Genomic DNA, 25370 nt, shown 5'->3' with positions numbered 1-25370 from the left:
AAATCCAATGCAATTTTTTAGGTGTTAGAAGAAAACATGGGAGCTTGATTTTTTAATCTGTGTGGAAACCTCTTCTAAAATATGAACCCAAACCCAGGAGTCATCAAAGGAAGAAAACTGATATGACTACATTTTTTTATATTTAAAGAAAACACCACAATGCAAGTCATAAGAAAAATAAACTGGAAAGTAGTATTTGCAATTCACATTCCAAAAAAAGAGTTAATTTCTAACCTATGAAAGCTCCTATAAATAAACAGAACATAAATAGAGTCTAAAGAAAAATGGGTAAAAAATACATAACAGAAAACACAAATGGCTTTTAAACATAAAATATATTCAACCTCTCTCATAAGAGAAATACAAAATAAAGCTGTAATACACAAGATCAAAAATATTGACACTGGTATACTGTACCGAGAAAAAGGAGGGAAAACAGACTTTATCATACTTGCTGGTGGTAGAATAAATAGGTACAATCTTCATGCAGGGTAACTTCACCATATCTATGAAAATTATACATGTATATATCCCATGAGGTTTTTTTCTAGGGTCATGTGAAACCATAGATACAAAGGATACTCACTATGGTGTCACTTTTATAGCAAAAGTTAAGACAAACCCTGTTTACCAATATTAGACTAGTTAAACAAATCATGGCCTAAAACAAGAAGGGAGCACATTGTGAACTAATAAAGAATGACCTCCGATGTAAACCTTTCAGTGAAAGGAAGCAAGTTAAAGAGAAGTACGTGAAGCATACTAGCATTTGTATAAAAAGACTACCTCCTAGGCAAGGAACTGGCTGGACATGTGGCAAAGAGTGGGAAGAACACATTTTTCTTTTCTTTGATCAATTTTAATGAAATAATAAGATGAGCTACTTACATCCTTTATACATTCTGTATTTTTCCTACAAACACAAAGTACCTATGTAACACATCAATTTAATTTTTAATTCTGTATTTTCCTTCATACAGAAACAGTACTTCTGGACTTCCCTGGTGGCGCAGTGGTTAAGAATCCACCTGCGAATGCAAGGGACACAGGTTCGATCCCTGGTCCGGGAAGATCCCACATGCTGTGGAGCAACTAAGTCCGTGGGCCACAACTACTGAGCCTGCGCTCTAGAGCCTGCAAGCCACAACTACTGAGCCTGTGCACCACAACTACTAAAGCCCACGTGCCCTAGAGCCCACACGCCACAACTACTGAGCCCACGTGCCTCAACTACTGAAGCCCACATGCCTAGAGCCCGTGCTCTGCAACAAGAGAAGTCACCACAATGAGAAGCCCATGCACCGCAATGAACAGTAGCCCCTGCTCACCGCAACTACAGAAAAGCCCGTGGGCAGCAATGAAGACCCAATGTAGCCAAAAAAAAAAAAAGAGAGAGAGAGAGAAACGATACTGCTTTCAAAAAATAAGTAGAAATAATATCTGAAGTACAGAGTCAGGGTATGGTTTTTGTAACATTTTAGATAGAATCCTCGCTTAAGGAGCTTGAAAAACCAGAATTATTGTATTCTAATCAAATCCTATGTAAAGAAAAGCCTTTTTCTACAATAAGGTAGAGAACTAAACAAGACCAAATTCACCATATCTGACACACAGTGCAATGTAGCGACATGTGGGATTCCAAGATAAAATTACAGGAACACAGGGTTTAAAAAGCCAGAAGATGGCACTATTACTTCATTAAAGTCTCACTGGTACCTACATCTAAGTCTCTCAAGGTCTTATTAAGAGACCTGTTTTTCCTTTTCTCTATGTCTCTGTCCTGTTGCCCTTCTGCATTCGTGCCTATATTTACCTATCCTTCTACTCTTCACCCAAGATATGAAACTGAAATAAACATTAGTGGAAAAGGAAGATAGAAGAAATTCCTGAATTTATAACAATACTATTTTAAGTGAATACAACATATTTAAAACGTATTATAAGGTTCCTTTTGCTTGAAAATCGTAGTTGATTTACAATTTTATATAAGTTTAGGTATACAATATAGCGATACACAATTTTTAAAGATTATACTCCATTTATAATTATTATAAAATATTGGCTATATTCCCTGTGATGTATAATATATCCTTGTAGCATATTTATTTTTATACACATTAGTTTGTACCTCTTAATCCTCTAACACTATTTTGCCCCTTCTCCCTTTCCTCTCCCCACTGGTAACCACTAGTTTGTTCTCTATATCTGAGTCTGGTTCATTTTTGTTATATTCACTACTTCATCTTTTAGATTCCACATATAAATAATGTCATACAGTATTTGTTTTTCTCTGTCTGACTTATTTCCCTAAGCATAACACCCTCCAAGTCCATCCATGTTGCTGCAAATGGAAAATTTTTATTCTTTTTAACGACTGAGTAGTATTCCATTGACGTGTACCACATCTTCTTTACCTACTCATCTGTTGATGGACACTTAGACTGCTTCCATATCTTGGCTAGTGTAAATAACGCTCCTATGAACACTGGGGTTCGTGCATCTTTTTGAATTAGTGTTTTCCATTTTCTTCAGATACATACACATGAGTGGAATTGCTGGATCATATGGTAGTTCTATTTTTATTTTTTTGAGGAACCTCCATACTGCTTTCCACAGTGGCTTCACCAATTTACACTCACAGTGTACAAGGGTTCCCTTTGCTCCACATCCTGGCCGACATTTGTTATTCGTGGTCTTTGTGATGATAGCATTTCCGACAGGTGTGAGGTGGTATCTCATTGTGGTTTTGATTTGCACTTCTCTGATGATTAGCAATGCTGAACATCCTGTGATGTGCCTGGTGGCCATCTGTATGTCTTCTTTGGAAAAAATGTCTGTTTGGGTCTTCTGCCTATTTTTTGATTGGGTTGTTTGTTCTTAAGATTGACATGTATGAGCTGTTTATATATTTTGGGTATTAATCCCTTACCAGTCATATCATTTGCAAATATTTTCTCCCATACAGTAGGTTCTCTTTTTGTTTTGTTGATGGTTTCGTTTGCTGTGCAAAAGCTTCTAAGTTTAATTAGGTCCATTTGTTTATTTTTACTGTTGTTTCCTTTGCCTTAGGAGACAGATCCAAAAATATGTTACTACAATTTATGTCAAAGAATGTTCTGCCTATGTTTTCTTCTAGGATTTTTATGGTTTCCAGGCTTGCATTTAGGTCTTTAATCTATTTTGAGTTTATTTCTGTATATGGTGTGAAAAAATGTTCTAATATCTTTCTTTTACATGCAGTTGTCCATAAGGTTCTTTTGTTAAATATGAAAACACAGGTTTATATCCATTCTCTTTTGAAACTACACTAAAATGAAAACTAAAGGACTAAAAAAGGATAAAACCATCAAAAAAATATACATATTGGTACTACCCTGGTGGTCCAGGAGTTAAGACTCCACGCTCCCAATGCAAGGGGCCCGGGTTCCATCCCTGGTCAGGGAACTAGATCCCGCATGCCACAAGTAAGAGCCCGCATGCCACAACTAAGACCCAGCAGAGCCAAACAAATAAATAAATATTTTTTAAAAAACATATACATATGTAGCATGAAAGGAAACATCAGGGACATAAATACAGCTTATTGAAGCTAGATAGAGGGTAGCTGAACTTGGCTTGGTAAAACAGAACAAGCCAAACCCTATATGCACGTGAGGGCAGGTGAGGGCATGAAACCAATAAGCTGCAAACACAACAGAAAGGCTTAAGAATGGAGACATCTGGGTCGGGGCTGAAAATAGGAAAATTGGTTGAAAGGCTGTATAAGGAACAGGTTTCACCCAGAAGCCTTATCATGTAGCCAAGAAACTGCTTCTCCTGCACCCTAGCAAGAGACAAGTGATTAGTCTTAAGACACTGAACTAGACAGGATGTAGAAACCAGGTACACACAGGGGTTGTGTGTCACAGCATACCACAAAGAGATTAAATTAAGATTCACATGCTGAACAGTGGACCCCAGCCCTCTTCCCCAAATCAGCTTCCAGAACACAAGCCAATCAAGCAGGAGACTAGGAGATTCCTCCACAGGGAATCTGACCCAAGAGAAGAGACCCTCAATCACTCCATCACCCTGTATTAAGACTTGCAGTTAACAACTCCCCACGGACAGAGTTTTTACTGTCTCACTCTTTAAACAGATGGCCAAAGTTTACTGAACAAATGAGGAAAGTCTCTAACATGAAATAGAGACTGAATTAACAAAACAGAAGAAGGAAAAGAAAGGAAGGAAGAGGAAAGAAAGAAAAGAAGGGGAGAAAGAGAAAGAAAGCAAAGGAAGAGTGGGAAATCTACAAACTAAAACAAAAAGCTTTTTAAAATTAGAAAAAAATAAGAATCACAAATCTAGAATGTCCAACTAAAAGGGAATTTCAGAAAAAGAAAAGAGAAAAGAAGGAAAGAAATTATACCCCCAAAAGGACATATTTGTTTCTGGTAACACAGTGAACTAAAGGGTCTGTAAACTTCACCTTAACAAATATCTAGAAATGTTGGATAAATTAAAATACATATTCTCTCAAATGCTAAGCTCACAAGAAAGCAAAGTTTTCAGCTGCCATGGAGGAATCTGTCAACACAAATAACCAAAACTTTTAAGTTTTAATGGCCTTAAAGTGACAAGAGACGAGGCTTTGGGAATCACATGAAGTGAAGAGTTGGAATTAAGGCCCCCACTCCCTTTCTTTTTTTTTTTCCACCCCGTTTCAAACATTCTCAGCGAAAGGATGGACTAAGGGAGGAGAAGGAAATCAACCACCAGCAAAGACAAGAAAATGTCTCTATCTAGCTCTGGAAACTAGGGGAAAAAGAGGTCTCCTAAAAATCCTCGGATTCAGGTATCATAATGATCTCCAATTAAAAAAAAAATTCATCCAGACACAGCAAAACACTAAAAATAAAGAGATCTTAAGAACAAGCAGAGAATGACACCAAAGGCACAGGCAGCAGAAGACAAAACAGACAAACAGAACTTCATGAAAAATTTAAAATTCTGCGCATCAAAAGACACTATCCACAAAGTAACAAAGCAACCCACAGAACAGGAGAAAATATGTGCAAATCGTACATCCAACAAGGGATCAACATCCAGAATATGCAGAGAACTCTTAAAACTCAACAACCAAAAAAAGAAAAAAAAAAACAGCCAAACAACCCGATTCCAAAATGGGCGAAGGACTTGAATAGACTTTCTTCCAAAGAATATGTACAAAAGGCCAACAAGTACATGAAAAGATACTCAACATCACTAATCATTAGAAAAAGGCAAAATAAAATCACAGTGAGGTTCTATCTCACACCCATTAGAATGGCTACTCTCAAAACAAGAAGCGTTGACAAGGATGTACAGAAGTCGAGACTTTTGTGCACTGCCAGGGGGGATATAAAATGGTACAGCTAGTGTGGAGTTTAAACAGTATGGAAGTCCTGAAAAAATTCAAACTAGAATTACCATGTGATCCAGAAATTCCACTTCTGGATATATACTCGAAAAAACTGAAAGCAGGGTCTCAAAGAGATATTTGTACACCCATGTTCACAGCAGCATTATTTACAACACCTAAAATTCGGAAGTAACCCAAGTATCCATAGAGAGATGAATGGATAAGTAAAATATGCTACCTATACACATACAATGGAATATTATTCGACCTTAAAAAAGAAGAAAATAATGAAACGTACTCTAACATGGATGAACTCTGAGGACACTATGCTTAGTGAAATAAGCCCATCACATAAAGACAAATACTGTATGATTCTATGATTTATATGACTACTTAGAGTAATCAAAATCATAGAGACAGAAAGTAGAATGGTGGCTGTCAGGGGCTGGAGAAGGGGAAAATGGGTGCAGAGTTTCAGATTTCAAGATGAAGAGTTCTGGAGATGGTGGTGATGATTGCACAACAATATGAATGTACTTAATGACACTGAACTGTATCCTTTAAAATGGTTAACACAGTAAACTTTATGTTATGTGTATTTTACTACAATTTTTTAAAACTGGGGAAAAGAACACAGAGAGAAAAACAGATTATCTACAAGCAAATGACAATTAGACTGCAGAAGACTTCTCAGCAGCAGTAAAAGCAAAAACACGGTGAAGTGATATCCTCAAGGTGTTAAGGGAAAATAATAGCAAACTAGAATTCTAAACTATTTTAGAATAGTTTTCACCTAAAAATAAGCGTGAAATAAAAGACACTTTCAGTGAGTTTACCTTCAACAGACATTCAATAAAGAGGCATCCAAAGGATATACTTCAGGAAAATGGAAAACTAAACTGAAAATGCAAAAGAAATTCAAGGAAGAGAAATAAAAAAGGTACGAGTATATATAAACATACATCATCTGTATGACAGTTATACTGAATAATTTTAGAAGATGAAGAAAGTGGGGGGAAGAACAGGAGGAAATATGCCTGGACAACAATAATATAAGAAGGGAGGCATTTGATCAGAATTAAAGGGCCTTGTGCTGTTTAGAAAATACTGTGTTAAATTAAATATGCTCACTAAAAATGTAAAGGCAACCACTTAAAGTATAAAGGAATTATCAGAAGCTGGTAGAATAGAAAAACAGAAGCAGCACAGAAAAAGCAATATAAATGGATGGTAGAAAGAAATGCAAATACATAAATAAACTCGTTAGTCAAAAAGATTGTCACATTGGGTTTAAAATAAACAATAAAATGGAAAACAAAATCCAACTGCTCTTTGCAGTATCTAACACATACCTCCACAGAAAGTAACAGAATGAAAAAAGACAATGTGACTCTATAAACACACAAATGGTCTTCACAGTAAGAGCATTATAGAGGATAAAGAGGATATAACGATTAAAGGTTCTTTTCAGCAGGAAGACACAAATATTCTAAATTTGAATGTATTTTATAACAGTTCACAAATGTATAAAGAGAAAAAAGACAAATTTACAAGGAGAAACTGAGAAATCTACAACTATAAAAGAGATTTTAACATACACCTCTCAGTAATGATGAGTCGAACAGACAAAATAAGAAAGTCAGTAAGGGTATACACAAAATTTCATCAACACAATTAGTAAGTGTGGTCTAAGAGACATATGTACCGACCTGCCCCCAAAATGGGAGAATACACATTGTTTTCCAAAGAATTCTCTTCAAAACAATGCCTCATTTGATGAGCTGAGTATAACCCTTACACCAAAGCCAGATAATAGGAACAATATGTTAAACTACAGTCGAGTTTAACTTACGTACAGCAACAAAATCAATACAGAAAAACACAAAAATCAATAAACACTAGGAGGATTACAAGGGTAAAGAAAGTCCAATAGTAGGAAAGATTAAATAATAATAAATTACAAGAAATGTATAAAAACTTGTATGAGGGAATTGAAAACATATGTCTACACAAAAGCCTGCGCACAAATGTTCATAGCAACATTATTATAATAGCCAAAAAGCGTAAACAAACTCAGTGTCTACCAACTGATGAATGGATAAATAAAAAGGACTATATCTATACAACGGAATGCATATTATTTGGCAATAAAAAGGAGATGAAGTATTGTTACGTTACACTATGTATAAACCTAGAAAATATTACACTAAGTGAAAGAAGGCAGTCACAAAATGCCACATGTTGTATGATTTAATTTAAATATGATTTAGATATTATACATGAATAGTTCATTTATATGAACTATTCAGAGGAGGCAAATCCAAAGAAACATAAAGTAAATTAGTAGTTGCCCAGGGCTGGAGGGAGAAGGGAATGAGGAGTGACTGCTAAAGGGCACAGGTTTCTCTTCGGGTTACTGGGAATGTTCTGGAATTAGGTGGTGGTGATGGCTGCACATCTCTGTGAATATATCAAAAACCACCAAATCATATACTTTAAAAGGTGAATTTTATGATAATTATAATGCAATAAAGCTTTTTTAAAAAAAAAAACAAGGAAATTTTTCAATACTAAAGAAGATTTGAACAACAGAAAGACATACCCTGTTCTTGGATAAGACAATTGAACATTATAAGGATATAAATTCTCCCTAAGTTAATTTATAAATTCAATGTAATCCCAATAAAAATACTAACAACCCATTTTATAGAGTTAGACAAGGTGATATTAAAGTTGACATAGAGGGACTTCCCTGGTGGCGCAGTGGATAAGAATCCACCTGCCAATGCAGGGGACACAGGTTTGAGCCCTGGTCCGGGAAGATCCCACATGCCATGGAGCAACTAAGCCCGTGCACCACAACTATTGAGCCTGTGTGCCACAACTACTGAAGCCCACGCGCCTAGAACCCATGCTCCGCAACAAGAGAAGCCACCGCAATGAGAAGCCCGCGCACCGCAACAAAGAGTAGCCCCCGCTAGCCACAACTAGAGAAAACCCACGCGCAGCAACGAAGACCCAACGCAGCCAAATAAATAAATAAATAATTTTTAAAAAATTTTTAAAAATAAAGTTGACATAGAAAACAAACATGCAAGAATAACTAGGAAAGTACTGGAAAAGAAAAACTATGAATGGAAAATAACCTTACCAGATATTAAAATATGCTATACAGCCTCTATAATTAAAACATTGTGGTACAGATGCACGAATAGGCCAATAGACCAGTGGACAGAATAGAAAGTACAGAATTAGACCTAAATACAAATGGAAATTTAGTATATGACAAAGTTGGCATCCCCAATCATTGGGTAAAGATGGACTCTTTTCAGATTTTTTAAAAATTGTGGTAAAATACACGTAACATAAAGTTTACTATCTTAACCATTTTTCAGTTTAGAGTTCAGCAGCATCAAGTACATTGACACTGCAGTATAACCAACCTCCAGATCTCTCTTCATCGTGAAAGACTGCAACTACATAATCATTAAACAATAGCTCCACATTCACCCCTCCCCCTAGCCCTTGACAATCACCATTCTGCTTTGTCTCTCTGAGTTTGACTGCTCTAAGTACTTCATATAAATGGAATCATAAAGTATTTGTCTTTTTGTCACTGGCTTATTTCACTTAACAAGTTCCCAGGGTTCATCCATGTTATAGCATGTGTAAGAATTTTCTTCCTTTTTAAGGTTAAACAATATTCCACTGTATGTATATACTACATTTTGCTAATCCATTCCTCTATTGATGGACACGTGGGTTGCTTCTATCTTCTATAAACATGGGTGTAAACATGAGTGTACAAATATCTCTTTGAGGCTCTGCTTTCAATTCTTTTGAGTATTATATCCAGAAGTGGAATTGCTGGATCACATAGTAATTCTACTTTGAATTTTTTGAGGAACGTCTATACTGTTTTCAACACTGGCTGTACCATTTTATAAATTTTACCACCAACAGGGTAAGGGTTTCAATTTCTCCACCAACCAAGGTTCCAATCCTCACCAACACTTGTTATTTTGTTTTATTGGTTTTTTTTTTATAGGCGTCATCCTAATAGGTATGAGGTGGTATCTCACTGCGTTGTTTTTTTTGTTTGTTTGTTTTGGGGGGTACGCAGGTCTCTCACCGTTGTGGCCTCTCCCGTTGCGGAGCACAGGCTCCGGACGCACAGGCTCAGCGGCCATGGCTCACGGGCCCAGCCGCTCCACGGCATGTGGGATCTTCCCGGACCGGGGCACGAACCCGTGTCCCCTGCATCGGCAGGCGGACTCTCAACCACTGCGCCACCAGGGAAGCCCCTCACTGCGGGTTTTTCTTTTTTTTTTTGCGGTACGCGGGCCTCTCACTGTTGTGGCCTCTCCTGTTGCGGAGCACACGCTCCGGACGCGCAGGCTCGGTGGCCATGGCTCACGGGCCCAGCCGCTCCGCCGCACGTGGGATCCTCCCGGACCGGGGCACGAACCCGTGTCCCCTGCATTGGCAGGCGGACTCTCAACCACTGCGCCACCAGGGAAGCCCTCTCACTGCGGTTTTGACTTGCATTTCCCTAATGATTAGTGGATGTTAAACATCTTTTCATGTGCTTTTTGGCCATTTGTATATCTTCTTTGGAGAAATGTCTATTCAAGTCTTTTACCAATTTTTTTTTTTTTTGGTTGTGTTGGGTCTTCATTGCTGCACACAGGCTTTCTCTAGTTGCAGCGAGCGGCGGGGGCTACTCCTCGTCGTAGTGCATGGGTTTCTCACTGCTGTCGCTTCTCTTGTTGCAGAGCACGGGCTCTAGGCACGCGGCCTTCAGTAGTTGTGGCGCCCGGGCCCTGGGGGGTGCGGGCTTCAGTAGTTGTGGCACAGGCTCAGTAGTTGTGGCTCTCGGGCTCTAGAGCGCAGGCTCAGAAGTTGTGGTGCATGGGCTTAGTTGCTCCACAGCATCTGGGATCTTCCCGGACCAGGGATCGAACCCATGTCCCCTGCACTGGCAGGCGGATTCTTAAGCACTGCACCACCAGGGAAGTCCTTTTGCCAATTTTTGAATCAAGTTGTTTGGGTTCTGGTAGAAGTTCTTTATATATTCTAGATATTAACACCTTATGAGACATATGATTTGCAAATATTTTCTCCCATACCATAGGCTGCCTTTCACCCTTAATGGTGTCTTTTGATGCAGACATTTTTAATTCTGATGTAGTCTAATTTATCTGTTTTTACTTTTGTTACCTGTGCTTTTGGTATCATGTCCAAGAAATGACTGCCAAATCCAAAATCATAAAGATTCTTACCTATGTTTTCTTCTAAGAATTTAATACTTTTAGCTCTTAAGTTTAGGTCTTTGATTCATTTTGAGTTAATTGTCATATATGGTATAAAGGCCCAATTTTTTTTTTTCACATGGATATCCAGTTTCCCCAACATCATTTGTTGAAAAGACCACCCTTTCCCAATTGAATGGTCTTGGCACCCTTGTCAAAAATAACTTGCCCATATATGCAAGGGTTTATTCTGGGCTATTATATTCCACTGATTTTTATGTCTGTCTTTATGCTAGTACCACATTGCTTGATTACTGTAGCTTTGTAATAAGAAGTGAAATCGGGAAGTCTGAGTCCGCCAGCTTTGTTCCCTTTCAGGATTATTTTGGCTATGTGAGGTCCCTTGAAATTCTATATGAATTTTAGAACGGATTTTTGTTTCTGTTAAAAAAAAGAAATTGGGATTTTGATAAAGACTGCACTGAACTGGTACATCACTTTGTGTGGTATTGACATTTTAGCAATATTAAGTCTTCCAGTCTAGGAACACAAGTTGTCTATTTATTTGTGTCTTCTTTAATTTCGGCAATGTTTTGTAATTTTCCATGTACCAGTGTTTTGCCTCCTTGATTAAGTTTATTCCTAAAGTATTTTATTCTTTTTTCTTTTTCATGCTATCCTGAATGGAATTGTTTTCTTAATTTCCCCTTTGGATTGTTCACTACGTTAGTGTGTAAAAATGCAACTGATTCTTTTGTGTTGATTTTTTTATCCTGCAACTTTGCTGAATTTGTTCATTAATTCTAATAGGTTTGGGTATGTAGAATCTTCAGGGTTTTCTACATATAAAGATCATATTGTCTGCCAATGGAGAAAATTTTGCTTCTTCCTTTCCAATTCAGATGTCTTTTACTTCTTTTTCCTGACTAATTGCTCCGGTTAGGACTTCCACTACTATGTTAAATAGAGTGGTGACTACAGACATCCTTGTCTTGTTCCTGAACTTGAAGAAAAGCTTTCAGTCTTTCACAACTCGGTGTGATGTTAGCTGTGGGCTTCTCCTATAGGGCCTTTTTACATGTTGAGGTAGTTCCTTCTATTCCTAGTTTGTTGAGTGTTTTTATCATAAAGGGTGTTGAATTTAGTCAAATACTTTTCGGTATCAACTGAAAAGATGAACTTTTTAATAAATGGTGCTGGGCAGTCATTCTGAAAAAGATAAAATTAGATCCCTATCTCATACCATACACACAAATAAACTCCAAAAGGATTAGAGATCAAGATTTAAAAAATGTAAGTGGGCATATCAACTTAACCAAGGTAAACAAAGTTAAACAAGGTAAATATCACCAATGATAAAACATATTGACATGACGAAGCCCTTGATGAGCTCTGTGAAAGGAAGACACATCATTTTTCGTGGTATTTTTAGTAAAAAGGCATAACCATACTCCAATCATGAGACAACACTGGACAAAGTCAAATAAAGGATATTCTGGAAAATATATGATCGGTACTCTTCAAAAGTGTCAAGGTCATGTAACAAAGAAAAACTGAAGGCTGTTAGAGAATAGAGAATACTAAGGAGAAACAACTAAATGCAATGTGGGAGCCTAGACAGGATCCTGGAACAGAAAAATGTCATTACAGAAAAAAATGATGAAATTCAAATTAAGCTCTGTAGTTTAGTTAATAATATTGTCCTGATGTTAGTTTCTTGCTCCTGATAATTATGCAATGGTTATGAAAAGGTTAACGTTAGGAAGTTGTATCTTTCCTGTAAGTCTAAAATTAGTTTAAAGTAAAAAAGTTTTAAAAAAAGAAATACAGCAATAATTATACCGCTAAGAGTGATAACCATCAAAAGAACTAAAAGCAGATATGGTTAAAGGTAGTTTTACTAATTCATGCTGTTAGAAATCAAGATAGTTCCCCTTGGGGAAGAGGTGTTCGTGACTGGAAAGGGCAGTAGGGTGCTGTTAACCGTCTGTTTCTGGATCTAGGGTGCTAGTTACACTGATGTGTTATTTAGTTAGTGAAAATTTGTCCAATTTTAGGTATCTATCATCTTTCAGTAAAAAAGCAGTTTTTAAAAACATAGTTTTACCTCTGGATAGTGAGATGAAAAATATGAAGAAGATTCTTTTTCAGAAAATTTTAAATTGGTAACTGCCAAATATTAATACAAGAAGTCAGAAAGGCAAGCATGAGACCCGAAGCCCAGAAGAATACAGAAAGCACAACTGGTCTATTTTATTTCCCCGTCGTCAGCAACTGATCTCCTATATTCCTCCTGAGAAAAAGTGGGATTTGTGCAAGATAACCAAGGGCTAAGACTAAGAGTAGATATAACAGGGGGTATCGGGCTTCCCTGGTGGGGCAGTGGTTGAGAATCTGCCTGCTAATGCAGGGGACACGGGTTCGAGCCCTGGTCTGGGAGGATCCCACATGCCGCAGAGCAACTAGGCCCGTGAGCCACAACTACTGAGCCTGCGCGTCTGGAGCCTGTGCTCCGCAGCAAGAGAGGCCGCGACAGTGAGAGGCCCGCGCACTGCGATGAAGAGTGGCCCCCGCTTGCCACAACTAGAGGAAGCCCTCGCACAGAAACGAAGACCCAACACAGCAAAAATAAATTAATTAATTAACAGGGAGTATCTTCAAGGGAATTATCAGACACAACAAGATTCACACAGTAAGCACTAGATAATGTAAACTGTGAGAGAGCTTCTGATATCGGACATAAAAATTTTACCAAACACACACTGGTTACTTAAGATAGATGTAGATTCAATGTGAAAAATTCATCTAAGTTGCTAGTAGTCACAACATGAAAAAATGCTTCATATTGTTACAGAAAGTCTAAAATATAACTAAATGGTGATCTGAGAATTACTCTACCCTTGATATAATTAGGATAATAAAAAAGTCAGAAAAAGTTTTACACAAATTACTAAGTCAAATGAGTGTCATAGTTCCCTGTTTCCACTCAAGGTCAATCTGAGTCAAAGTGTTTCTTTCCGGGGTGAGTACTGGAGTGAATTTTACACAAACAGGAAGAGGTATTAAATAAGTCAGAGGCTTTTGACCCTAAGATAATACCTAACTAGACAGTCTGAGCTCTATGCTACACTTGATCAGAATGCTTCAATATATACCTAGAGTTAAACGTGAAGAGAAAAAAAAAAAAAATCCTTCTGTACAATATTTTCTACTTTGGTGAAAAGATATGTACTATCATTCTTATTTTCAAGATCAGCTTGGTGCTTTGTGACCACCTAGAGGGGTGGGATAGGGAGGGTGGGAGGGAGGGAGATGCAAGAGGGAGGAGATATGGGAATATATGTATATGTAGCGCTGATTCACTTTGTTACACAGCAGAAACTAACACACCATTGTAAAGCAATTATACGCCAATAAAGATGTTTAAAAACACCAACAAAACACATTCCTTGTTGCATATTCAATTCACCAGGCATATCCACAGCCCTGTTGATAACAGCATCATTACCCACTGCTTTTTTTGACTATGAAATACATGCGCTCCTGCTCTGTGACGAACAATAAACACTGCCCCTATTATTTGCTATTATATTTTTATTTTTCTTACTTTTCAGAACACTTTAGCCTTTTTCTCTTCTTTCATCACAACTTTAAGATTTTACATCATTTCATGATACCCAACTTTTTTTCTTTTAGCCCATACATATTTAATTTTTAAACAAGTCAAAAGGACATGTAGCATATAACATAGGCATTAAGATAAATTAAAAATTTATGTTACAAAGGAGTTAGGTTAACGTCTTATCTAAGCATGTCCTTGTTTCTATTCACAGTAAACCAGTCGCTATAACAGATTCACACAGTCATAATCAGAATTTAACCAATTAACTGAAATACAGCTGAAATGAAGATATCACAACATTATACAGAAATAGTCTATTTTTAAATTATAGTAAACAGTGATGCTAGAGAAAGGATGATCAATCAAAAACGGTGGCTAATTTTCAAATCACTTACTTATATTAGGATCAATTCACAATGCTCTAGGAAAAACAGAAACTATACTGGAAAGACTCAACTAAGAAGACCCTATAAAGATGTCTGGGTTCTTGCATTAATGTTGAAGGTCTAAATATTTTATTTTATTATTATTTTTGCTATTTATTTATCTATCTATCTATCTATTTATTTATCTATTTATTTATTTATTTATTTATTTATTTAGCTGGGTGATCAGAGTGACTTTTTTTTTTTTTTGCGGTACGCGGGCCTCTCACTGCTGGGGCCTCTCACTGCTGTGGCCTCTCCCGTTGAGAAGCACAGGCTCCGGACGCGCAGGCTCAGCGGCCATGGCTCACGGGCCCAGCCGCTCCGCAGCATGTGGGATCTGCCCGGACCAGGGCACGAACCCGTCTCCCCTGCATCGGCAGGCGGACCCTCAACCACTGCGCCACCAGGGAAGCCCAACTTTTTTTTTTAACATAAGTATAGGTGATTTACAAGATTGTGCTAATATCTGCTGTACAGCCAAATACGGAAGAAAAGGCCTAAACATTTCAGTGACGTAATATAGTGGAGTGGCTAGCACTACAGTCAGACAGATTCATGTTTGAGCCCCAGCTCTGCCACCACTCTCTTTCTAATCCCAGTAAAACAATTTATGTCCTCACCTATAAAATGAAAAACAATTAAACCTATCTCACACACTGCTGGGCAGGACTACATGAGGTCCTCAGCACATTGTCAGTGTTCGCAAAGTAAGCCATTAAAATTCATAATGAATACAAAGCTTTCAGATTTTGGATCTTTATTTTCTCAATCAATCCTAGAAAATATGTTGTGGTCTTTTACATTTTGTAGGTTATGAAAGAACAGCCTTGTAAACAGGATTTCATTTTTTTCAATGAGCTGCTTATATTAGAATCTCTTATTTTCTTTACTTACTATGGTCTTTCTCATTTCACTTGAAATTACTTTCTTTTATTGGGAAGAAGGGTTTTGTAGGTAGTGACCCCTTTCTAAAAAGTCTTTTCCTTAGCATTAGTTTCACATGCTTTTGCTTAGTATTTCAGTTTCTTCAAATTTATTCCTATTTTATGTCGCTTATGTCAAGAGAAGAAATTCAATTGTCTTGAACATTTCCCCCAGTGTGTAACTTCAATTAGCCTATGAAATTAATAACTCGGAACAGATCTTAGAGCTGTAGTATCTAATAGTCCAGATTATCCCAAGAATACTGATGGATCTGATATAATAACAATAAAAGAAAATAATTTGACTTGGGAAGAAGGAATATTTTAAGTTCCTTCAGAAAGAGCTCATTTATAAGAAATATTTAGCTGCTTTTACACTGTAATTAACTAGTTTACTAATTAATTAAGTTAGCAAGTATTTGCTCAAATGTTAAGGTCAATGGAAGAAGTTACGGCGTTTTTCACAAAGATTTTCAGTGTATGTTTCTCAGAATGTCTCCACAGGTAATATATTCTGTTACCTTTGAACACTGATGTGTTCAACTTAAAAATACATAATCATGGGGCTTTCCTGGTGGCGCAGTGGTTAAGAATCTGCCTGCCAATGCAGGGGACATGGGTTCGAGCCCAGGAAGATCCCACATGCCGCGGAGCAACTAAGCCCGTGCACCACAACTACTGAGCCTGTGCTCTAGAGCCCACGAGCTACAACTACTGAAGTCTCCGCACCTAGAGCCCGTGCTCCACAACAAGAGAAGCCACCGCAATAAGCAGCCCGTGCACCGCAATGCAGGGGACACGGGTTCGAGCCCTGGTCCGGGAGGATCCCACATGCCGCGGAGCAACTAAGCCTGTGCGCCACAACTACTGAGCCCGTGCGCCACAACTACTGAAGCCCGCGCGCCTAGAGCCTGTGCTCCTCAACAAGAGAAGCCACTGCAATGAGAAGCATGTACAGAAGTTGTTAAGAGAGGAAATCCTAAGAGCTGTCATCACAAGGAGAACAATATTTTTCTGGTTCTTTAGTTTTGTATCTGTATGAGATGATGGATATTCACTAGGCTTATTGTGATAATCCCTTCACGATGTATGTAGACAAATCATCATGCTGTCCACCGAAACTTCTGCAGTGCTTTTGACAGCTATATCTCAATAAAACTGGAAGAAAAAGAACATATGCAACTAACTAATAGCAGTCAATAAAATCATTTCTAGGCTAAAGAAAGTTTGGAAAAACTGTTAGATAAATGATTCTGCACTAATTGATACATTTTAAGCTACAAAGTCTTTACAAGTAGGAACATTTTGTGAGCATAGTGATTATGTATTTTTTTTTTAATTTATTTATTTTTGCCTGCGTTGGGTCTTTGTTGCTGCGCGTGGGCTTTCTCTAGTTGTGGTGAGCAGGGGTTACTCTTCGTTGTGGTGCGCAGGCTTCTCACTGCGGTGGCTTCTCTTGTTGCGGAGCACGGGCTCTAGGTGCGCAGGCTTCAGTAGTTGTGGCACACGGGCTCAGGAGTTGTGGCACACGGGCTCAGGAGTTGTGGCTCGCTGGCTCTAGAGAGCAGGCTTCAGTAGCTGTGGCACACGGGCTTAGCTGCTCAGTGGCATGTGGGATCTTCCCAGCCCAGGGATCGAACCCATGTCCCCTGCATTGGCAGGCGGACTCTTAACCACTGTGCCACCAGGGAAGTCCCAGAACGGAGTCTTAACCACTGGATCGCCAGGCAGGTCCCACAAACTCATTCTTTAACAACAACATACTTGGTTCTTTTCAAAATAAAACGGAATCTGTTACATAAACTTATTACGCTTTTGAGTATTAAAGAAAAAAAAAAGAAAGATTTCTCTTTTCTAAATACTTTCCCCTATTCTATCCTTCCCTGCACTTAGAATTCTTCAAGGGCTGAGGCTATGTCATGCTCTTCTGTCAGTTCAGTGGCTCACACAGTGCCTGTAAGATAGTAAGCGCTCCATATCTGTCAGCTGAGTGACTCACACACAGACCAGCTGCTGAGGAATCACCATTGCTCCATGCCTACTATCTGCCTGATGGTTCATATCATCTCTAAGAATAAGTAAGGTCAAAAATAAAGAGGGCGGGGGAGGCTTGAATTTAAAAGGCTAGTAAACAGAATAAGGGAGTTGGAAAGTAGTCAAAAATTAAAATCTAATTAGATCATTAAACATTTTTCCAGTGGGGAAGAAAATACTTTAAAGAAATACATGCATTTTAAAAACAGGGACTTCCCTGGTGGCGCAGTGGTTAAGAATCCGCCTGCCGATCCAGGGGACTCGGGTTCGAGCCCTGGTCCGGGAAGATCCCGCATGCGGAGCAACTAAGCCCGTGCGCCACAACTACTGAGCTTGTGTTCTAGAGCCCGCGAGCCACAACTACTGAGCCCACGTGCCACAACAACTGAAGCCCGCGTGCCTAGAGCCCGTGCTCCACGACAAGAGGAACCACCGCAATGAGAAGCCCGCGCACTGCAACGAAAAGTGACCCCCCCCACTCGCCACAACTAGAGAAAGCCCATGCACGGCAACAAAGACCCACGCAGCCAAAAGCTAATTAATTAATTTAAGGAAAAAACATGAAGGACTTCTCTAGTGGTCCAGTGGTTAAGACTCCACTTTTCCACTGCAGAGGGCATGGGTCTGGGAGCTAAGATCCTGCATGCTGAGCAGTCCAGCAAAAAAACAAAACAAAACAAAAAAGATGATTCTGGCTGCAATGCTTAAGGACTGGAGACAGAAAAAGATCAAAGAAGGAAGGTCAAAAGGAAGCTATTATTGTAGAGAAAAGGAATGGAGGCCCAGACTATGGTAACAACAGTAGGAATAGCAAGAAACGGACATGGATTACCTTTTTGCTTCAGGTATCTCTGTCAAGAAAAGTTCTCTTCAGATTGGATGGGGTTAAACGAGCATCGGTATCTTGCACAAAATGTGCATTTAATAAATTTAATCAATGAATTAATGGAAACCAAAGCTCAATATAGATGAGAAGATTCTAAAGAGAGTTCCTAACTGCTCTAAGGAAACCTTCAACAAGGTATGTCACTCCCGATGAAATGTCCATGCAGCTGCTAGGGAAAGGGGATCCTGCCAACTACTGATCACCGAAGTTAAATGTAACTCTAGACAAGATTTTAGAGTCATTACTGAGAGAAGTCTATGAACACAGAAAAGCAATAACCAACCTATGCTCCTGGAAATCAGTGTAGTTTCATTAAGGATGAGTAATGACAGATTAATGCTCTTTTTTTTTTGACAGCTATTAAACAGATAGGATTTTTTTTAATGAAGTATATATAAAGTGACCTGGGTTTTAGGAAGGCAATTGTTAAAGTTCCTTATATTTTCCTTGTGAAAACCTAAAACTATTTGAGGTAGATAATGATAAATTAGCTGGATTTCTAATTAGCTGAACAACTTGAATCAAAGAATTAACGGGTTTTTAAAAATCAACATTATGAGGTCTCTAGCAGGGTAAGAGCTCTGCTCCTAGGCCCATCTAGTCAACATTTTAATAATATTTCCATGAAGGCTATGTCAGCATTATCAAAATTACAGTTTATCAAATCTATGGATAAACAAATAAACTTTTTTATTGAATGACCAAATCAAGACTTTTTCTTTTTTTAGAGTCAACATACTGGAACCAATCTGACAAGATAAAATTTAATCGGGATAAATATGAAGTCCTACCAAAAAATATTCTATTAAAGAACTGGGAGAGCATGGACAAAACAACTCAAGAATGTTAGGTGACTACAAAATCAATAATGGGTAATGCACATAGCACTTAAATGCCAGGGACTGTTCTAAATGCTTTACATATATGCATTCATTTATTCCTTAGAAGAACCCTATCAGATAGGTACTATGATAAACCCCATTTTACAGATGAGAAAACTGAGGCCCCAAAATGTTTACATAATATACTCAAGGTCACCCAGCTGATAAACTGTAGAACCAGGATTTAAACCCAGGCAGGCTAGCCCCAGAGTTCGCCTTCTTGACAGGACATTATTGTAAATTAACAGTGCCACATGATTGCCAAAGAAGCAAGTCTACCCTTAATCTTAAATCAGAGAGGTAACTTACGGTCTTCTCTACTGGTTAATACCTAATTATGGGTACTACACTTTTAAGAAGAATATATGGATGAACTGACACAAACCCACAAATGAGCCATAAGTAATTTGAGGAGGTGCAAATCAAAACAACAAAATCATTAGAGGAGGTTAAAGACTGAGAATATTTTGTCTAGAAAAGAAACGAATCAGGAGAGTATAGGAAGTATCTTCAAATATTTGAAAACCCACTACAGAGGGGACAGAACTAAAACCAGTGAAGATATAACTTCTAGTTCAGTAAAAGAAATAATTTTATAAAAATTAGAGTTGTCCAAATATCTTTGCCTCAGAAACTATGAATCCTCTCTCCAGAAAAATATACAAATGCACATAAAATTTCCAAGGGTTCACAAATCTACTTTTAATGTATTCATGCCCCATCCTTAGAATCATTTATCCCAAATTAAAACAGAAAAGATTCAAGTATGAAGAGGCAAATATATTTAATAATCTTTAAAACTGATTACAGCTTAAAACTTTATGATCTAAAAAGAACTGAACTTCATGCTTTCTAGTTTCCTCTAAGACACATTAAGATACATGTTACAATAAGAGCTTAAAATATGATGACAGGTTCAGGAAAAAAGTGAAATCAAGTTTGCCAAGCGACAACGTAAACTGACTATAAGTAAGTTCTGACTGTAAGAAATAATGCCTTACTATTTCATCTTTAAAAGAAACATACCTAATTTTAAAGATTAAAAGATGAGGTGCTAATATACTACTAAATAACTAATATTTAATGCCCAAATTAGAAAGTTTCCCCCTCTGCCTTTAAGACTTCATCTTAAACTCTCCCTTCTCATCTTTTAGTCCCGATTAATTGTTAAGATTGACAAACTAAGAAACAAGGGACTAGAAGTCAGAATACTAGGTTCTACTTCACTATTTTTGTCATGAATTTAATTTTGGCTTAGTCTGTTTCCTCACCACATTCTACGAACTTTCATATACCTAAATAGCCTTTAAAAATGGTGAAGTCCATATTAACAAATTGAAGGAGAAAAACCATATGATCATCTCAATTGATGCAGAGAAAGCTTTGGACAAAATTCAACACCCATTTATGATAAAAACCCTGCAGAAAGTAGGCATAGAGGGAACTTTCCTCAACATAATAAAGGCCATATATGACAAACCCACAGCCGACATCATTCTCAATGGTGAAAAACTGAAACCATTTCCACTAAGATCAGGAACAAGACAAGGTTGCCCATTCTCACCGCTATTATTCAACATAGTTTGGAAGTTTTTGCCATAGCAATCTGAGAAGAAAAGGAAATAAAAGGAATCCAAATTGGAAAAGAAGTAAAGCTGTCACTGTTTGCAGATGACATGATACTATACATAGAGAATACTAAAGATGCCACCAGAAAACTACTAGAGCTAATCAATGAATTTGGTAAAGTAGCAGGATACAAAATTAATGCACAGAAATCTCCGGCATTCCTATACACTAATGATGAAAAATCTGAAAGTGAAATTAAGAAAACACTCCCATTTACCACTGCAACAAAAAGAATAAAATATCTAGGAATAAACCTACCTAAGGAGACAAAAGACCTGTATGCAGAAAATTATAAGACACTGATGAAAGAAATTAAAGATGATACAAATCGATGGAGAGACATACCATGTTCTTGGATTGGAAGAATCAACATTGTGAAAATGACTCTACTACCCAAAGCAATCTACAGATTCAATGCAATCCCTATCAAACTACCACTGGCATTTTTCACAGAACTAGAACAAAAACTTTCACAATTTATATGGAAACACAAAAGACCCCGAATAGCCAAAGCAATCTTGAGAACGAAAAATGGAGTTGGAGGAATCAGGCTCCCTGACTTCAGACTATACTACAAAGCTACAGTAATCAAGACAGTATGGTACTAGCACAAAAAAGTTGGGATCTCGCCAACGTGGCTCCCCAGCCGCCTCCGGGGCAGGCTACATAGATCAACGGAACAGGATAGAAAGCCCAGAGATAAACCCACACACATATGGACACCTTATCTTTGATAAAGGAGGCAAGGATATACAATGGAGAAAAGACAGCCTCTTCAATAAGTGGTGCTGGGAAAACTGGACAGGTACATGTAAAAGTATGAGATTAGAACACTCCCTAACACCATACACAAAAATAAACTCAAAATGGATTAAAGACCTAAATGTAAGGCCAGACACTATCAAACTCTTAGAGGAAAACATAGGCAGAACACTCTATGACATAAACCACAGCAAGATCCTTTTTGACCCACCTCCTAGAGAAATGGAAATAAAACCAAAAATAAACAAATGGGATCTAATGAAACTTAAAAGCTTTTGCACAGCAAAGGAAACCATAAACAAGACCAAAAGACAACCCTCAGAATGGGAGAAAATATTTGCAAACGAAGCAGCTGACAAAGGATTAATCTCCAAAATTTACAAGCAGCTCATGCAGCTCAATAACAAAAAAACGAACAACCCAATCCAAAAATGGGCAGAAAACCTAAATAGACATTTCTCCAAAGAAGATATACAGATTGCCAACAAACACACGAAAGAATGCTCAACATCATTAATCATTAGAGAAGTACAAATCAAAACTACAATGAGAAATCATCTCACACCAGTCAGAATGGCCATCATCAAAAAATCTAGAAACAATAAATGCTGGAGAGGGTGTGGAGAAAAGGGAACACTCTTGCACTGTTGGTGGGAATGTAAATTGATACAGCCACTATGGAGAACAGTATGGAGGTTCCTTATAAAACTAAAAATAGAACTACCATACAACCCAGCAATCCCACTACTGGGCATATACCCTGAGAAAACCAAAATTCAAAAAGAGTCATGTACCAAAATGTTCACTGCAGCTCTATTTACAATAGCCAGGACATGGAAGCAACCTAAGTGTCCATCATCAGATGAATGGATAAAGAAGATGTGGCACATATATACAATGGAATATTACTCAGCCATAAAAAGAAACAAAACTGAGTTATTTGTAGTGTGGTGGATGGACCTAGAGTCTGTCATACAGAGTAAAGTCAGAATGTGAAAAAGAAATACCGTATGCTAACACATATATATGGAATCCAAGAAAAAAAAATCATAAAGAACCTAGGGGCAAGACAGGAATAAAGACACAGACCTACTCGAGAATGGACTTGAGGATATGGGGAGAGGGAAGGGTAAGCTGTGACAAAGTGAAAGAGTGGCATGGACATATATACACGTAACAGATACGTAAAACAGATAGCTAGTGGGAAGCAGCCACATAGCACGGGGAGATCAGCTCTTTGTGACCACCTAGAGGGGTGAGAGGGAGGGAGACACAAGAGGGAAGAGATATGGGAACATATGTATATGTATAACTGATTCACTTTGTTATAAAGCAGAAGCTAACACACCATTGTAAAGCAATTATACTCCAATAAAGATGTTAAAAATAAATAAATAAAAATGGTGAAGTGCAATGTAAATATACGACTCATGCATTATGCATAAAACATAAAATATCAATAACAAGAAAACAAAGCCTGTCTTTCTACAATGCTAAAAAAAAAAAGCAAATGTATATTCACATTTCAATTCCTAATTACAAAAAGCAATCTTTGAATCCTTCAGGTTGTTTTAATGTATAATTTCCATCCACAAATGCTTTCCACATTAAGGATGAACATATCTGTGCACCCAATTTCAAGTTGTATTGAGGGGACATAGCTCACAGTTAAGAATTTGGGGTACAAGGGAAAAACCTGAAGGTGCCAGTCGGAAGACACATTTCCAAGAGTTGGGGGGGAAAAGTACATGATCACAAAATGGTAACTTGAAGTATTAAACGCTTGAAACTTCTGTTTTCCCTCTTAATTAAACAACTAGACATAAAGAGAACTCCAAAATAAGAGTTTAATGAGTCTCGGGCCTTTATTAAATATAAGCACCACATTGCTGAAACTGCAACTGTACTGCCAGAACAGGGCTACAGACACCATGTCTGCCATGAGACTAGACTCTAGTTCCAGGCACAAGATGTTCTAATAAATAACAAATGCATCAAGAGCCAGCACAGAAGTGTGACAGAATCCGGGGTCTCGGCATTTGATTTTTCTCCGGGTGCTACTTGAGAATGGACACTGCCATTAAAGATTTATTACAGTAACAGGATAGTGATAAAGCTTTAGCTAAATTATAGGCCAACCAATGAAATGGAAAAGCAACATGCAATATCAGATCAACTAAATTATTTTCTGTATAATTTTGTACAGAGGTAGGGTCATGATTACACCGTACAGAGGACAGATGAATAACCTCGACTATACCTATTAGGTGAAGATGATTTCAAGCCATTAAGAGAAAAGAAAAGTGGCCCAGAAAAAAATTAGGCTATAGAAATCAAATGAAAAAACACAACACTAAGATTTGGGGGAGAAAGGGGAAGGAAGGGAATGAGCTACTGACTTACTAAAAAGACAGCAAAGAAGTGGGACAGGGAGTCTGAGCCCTCAGAGCCAGAATGAGGAAAAGTATTCAAAGCCTCAAAGGGAGCTTCAGCAGTGAATACGGAAAGGGATGAGCCTGTTAACCATTTCAACGGAAAAAGAGAAACAATACGGGGAAGTTTTCTAAACCATCATTCACGGGGGTCAGTTAAATGCCTAACTCAAGCAGGGCAGGGCAATTAATAGGAGGTGAGCTTTGTTCCAAATGGTGACACCGATTAGTCCATTTCCTCCTGGCAACACCCTCAATAGGTGGATACTATTTTACAGATGAAGAAACTGAGACCACACAACGCCAGGTAACAGAGACTGGTACCAGAGACGGAGCACTCATCCCCTTAGTTGCACTGTCTCCCTGCAAGAGCCTATAAAAATCTTTACCCTTTTCTGTGAAGAGAGACCTTGGCTTTCCGGAATTTCTCAAAGGAGTCTGGGCCCCAAAAGTGACCCTCTACTTGTGAGAAAAGTTCCCGTATAGAGGCTACGAGGCTCTTCCAAGCGCACGAGGCTTTAGAACTCTGAAATACACCTGGTAGAGATGGAAAACCAGACACAGAAGCCATGCTTCTCCGCTGAAGATACCGAGAAAGTAGAAAGCAGCCCTTCCTCTCTTCCACGAGGCGTGACTCAGGGACGGTGCCTCCCCCAATTTGCTCTGTGTGTCTGTGTGTGGCTGGGGGGCGGGGGGGGACCGGGGGGGAGGGGCGGTCTCCGGTTTCCGACTCTCTTCCCCAGACATTCAAGGGTTACTCGGCCAGGCCTGGAAGAATGCGTAGGAATAAACAGATGGGACTCGGGGTGACAAGGGGACCCGGAGGCGCAGGGAGGGGAACTGCCCAGGAACACGCCGGGCCGGGTCCAGAGGCCCTCGGCACGGAGCCCGCGCCCGCACCCTGAACCTTACCGCCGCTTGGCTGCAGAAAACGAGGCGACCGCCCAGGGCTGTTCTTCGAGCCTGGGGCACGTCTTAAGGCGCCGCCGCTCCAGTGACGCCCGCGGCTGGCGGCGGCCGGGTCCCGGCCGACTCGCACGCCGGGCAGGCTGGCGATCCGCGGCCTGCCCAGTCGAGGCCGTGGAGTTCGAGGCCCCGGGACGCGGACCGCGCGCGCGCCCCTGAGCCTGCCCAAAGAGGA

At 38.7% G+C, this 25370-nt stretch overlaps 1 protein-coding gene across 5 annotated transcripts in view; it reads right to left on the bottom strand.

The window, feature by feature from the left end:
- TFDP2 (transcription factor Dp-2) overlaps positions 1-25370 on the bottom strand; it is a 171666-nt gene extending 146296 nt beyond the window's left edge. For 2 of the 5 annotated variants that reach the window (XM_067737626.1, XM_067737629.1), the window contains exon 1: positions 25142-25356. The gene's annotated coding sequence lies outside the window, so the exon portion shown is untranslated. Of the gene's footprint in view, positions 1-25141 lie in introns of all 5 variants that reach the window. The other 3 variants (XM_067737623.1, XM_067737621.1, XM_067737622.1) reach the window with 3 other exon arrangements.

The sequence above is a fragment of the Pseudorca crassidens genome, chromosome 5, assembly GCF_039906515.1.
Source record: "Pseudorca crassidens isolate mPseCra1 chromosome 5, mPseCra1.hap1, whole genome shotgun sequence".
Classification (NCBI taxonomy): domain Eukaryota; kingdom Metazoa; phylum Chordata; class Mammalia; order Artiodactyla; family Delphinidae; genus Pseudorca; species Pseudorca crassidens.
This window is presented reverse-complemented; position numbering and strand designations above follow the sequence as displayed.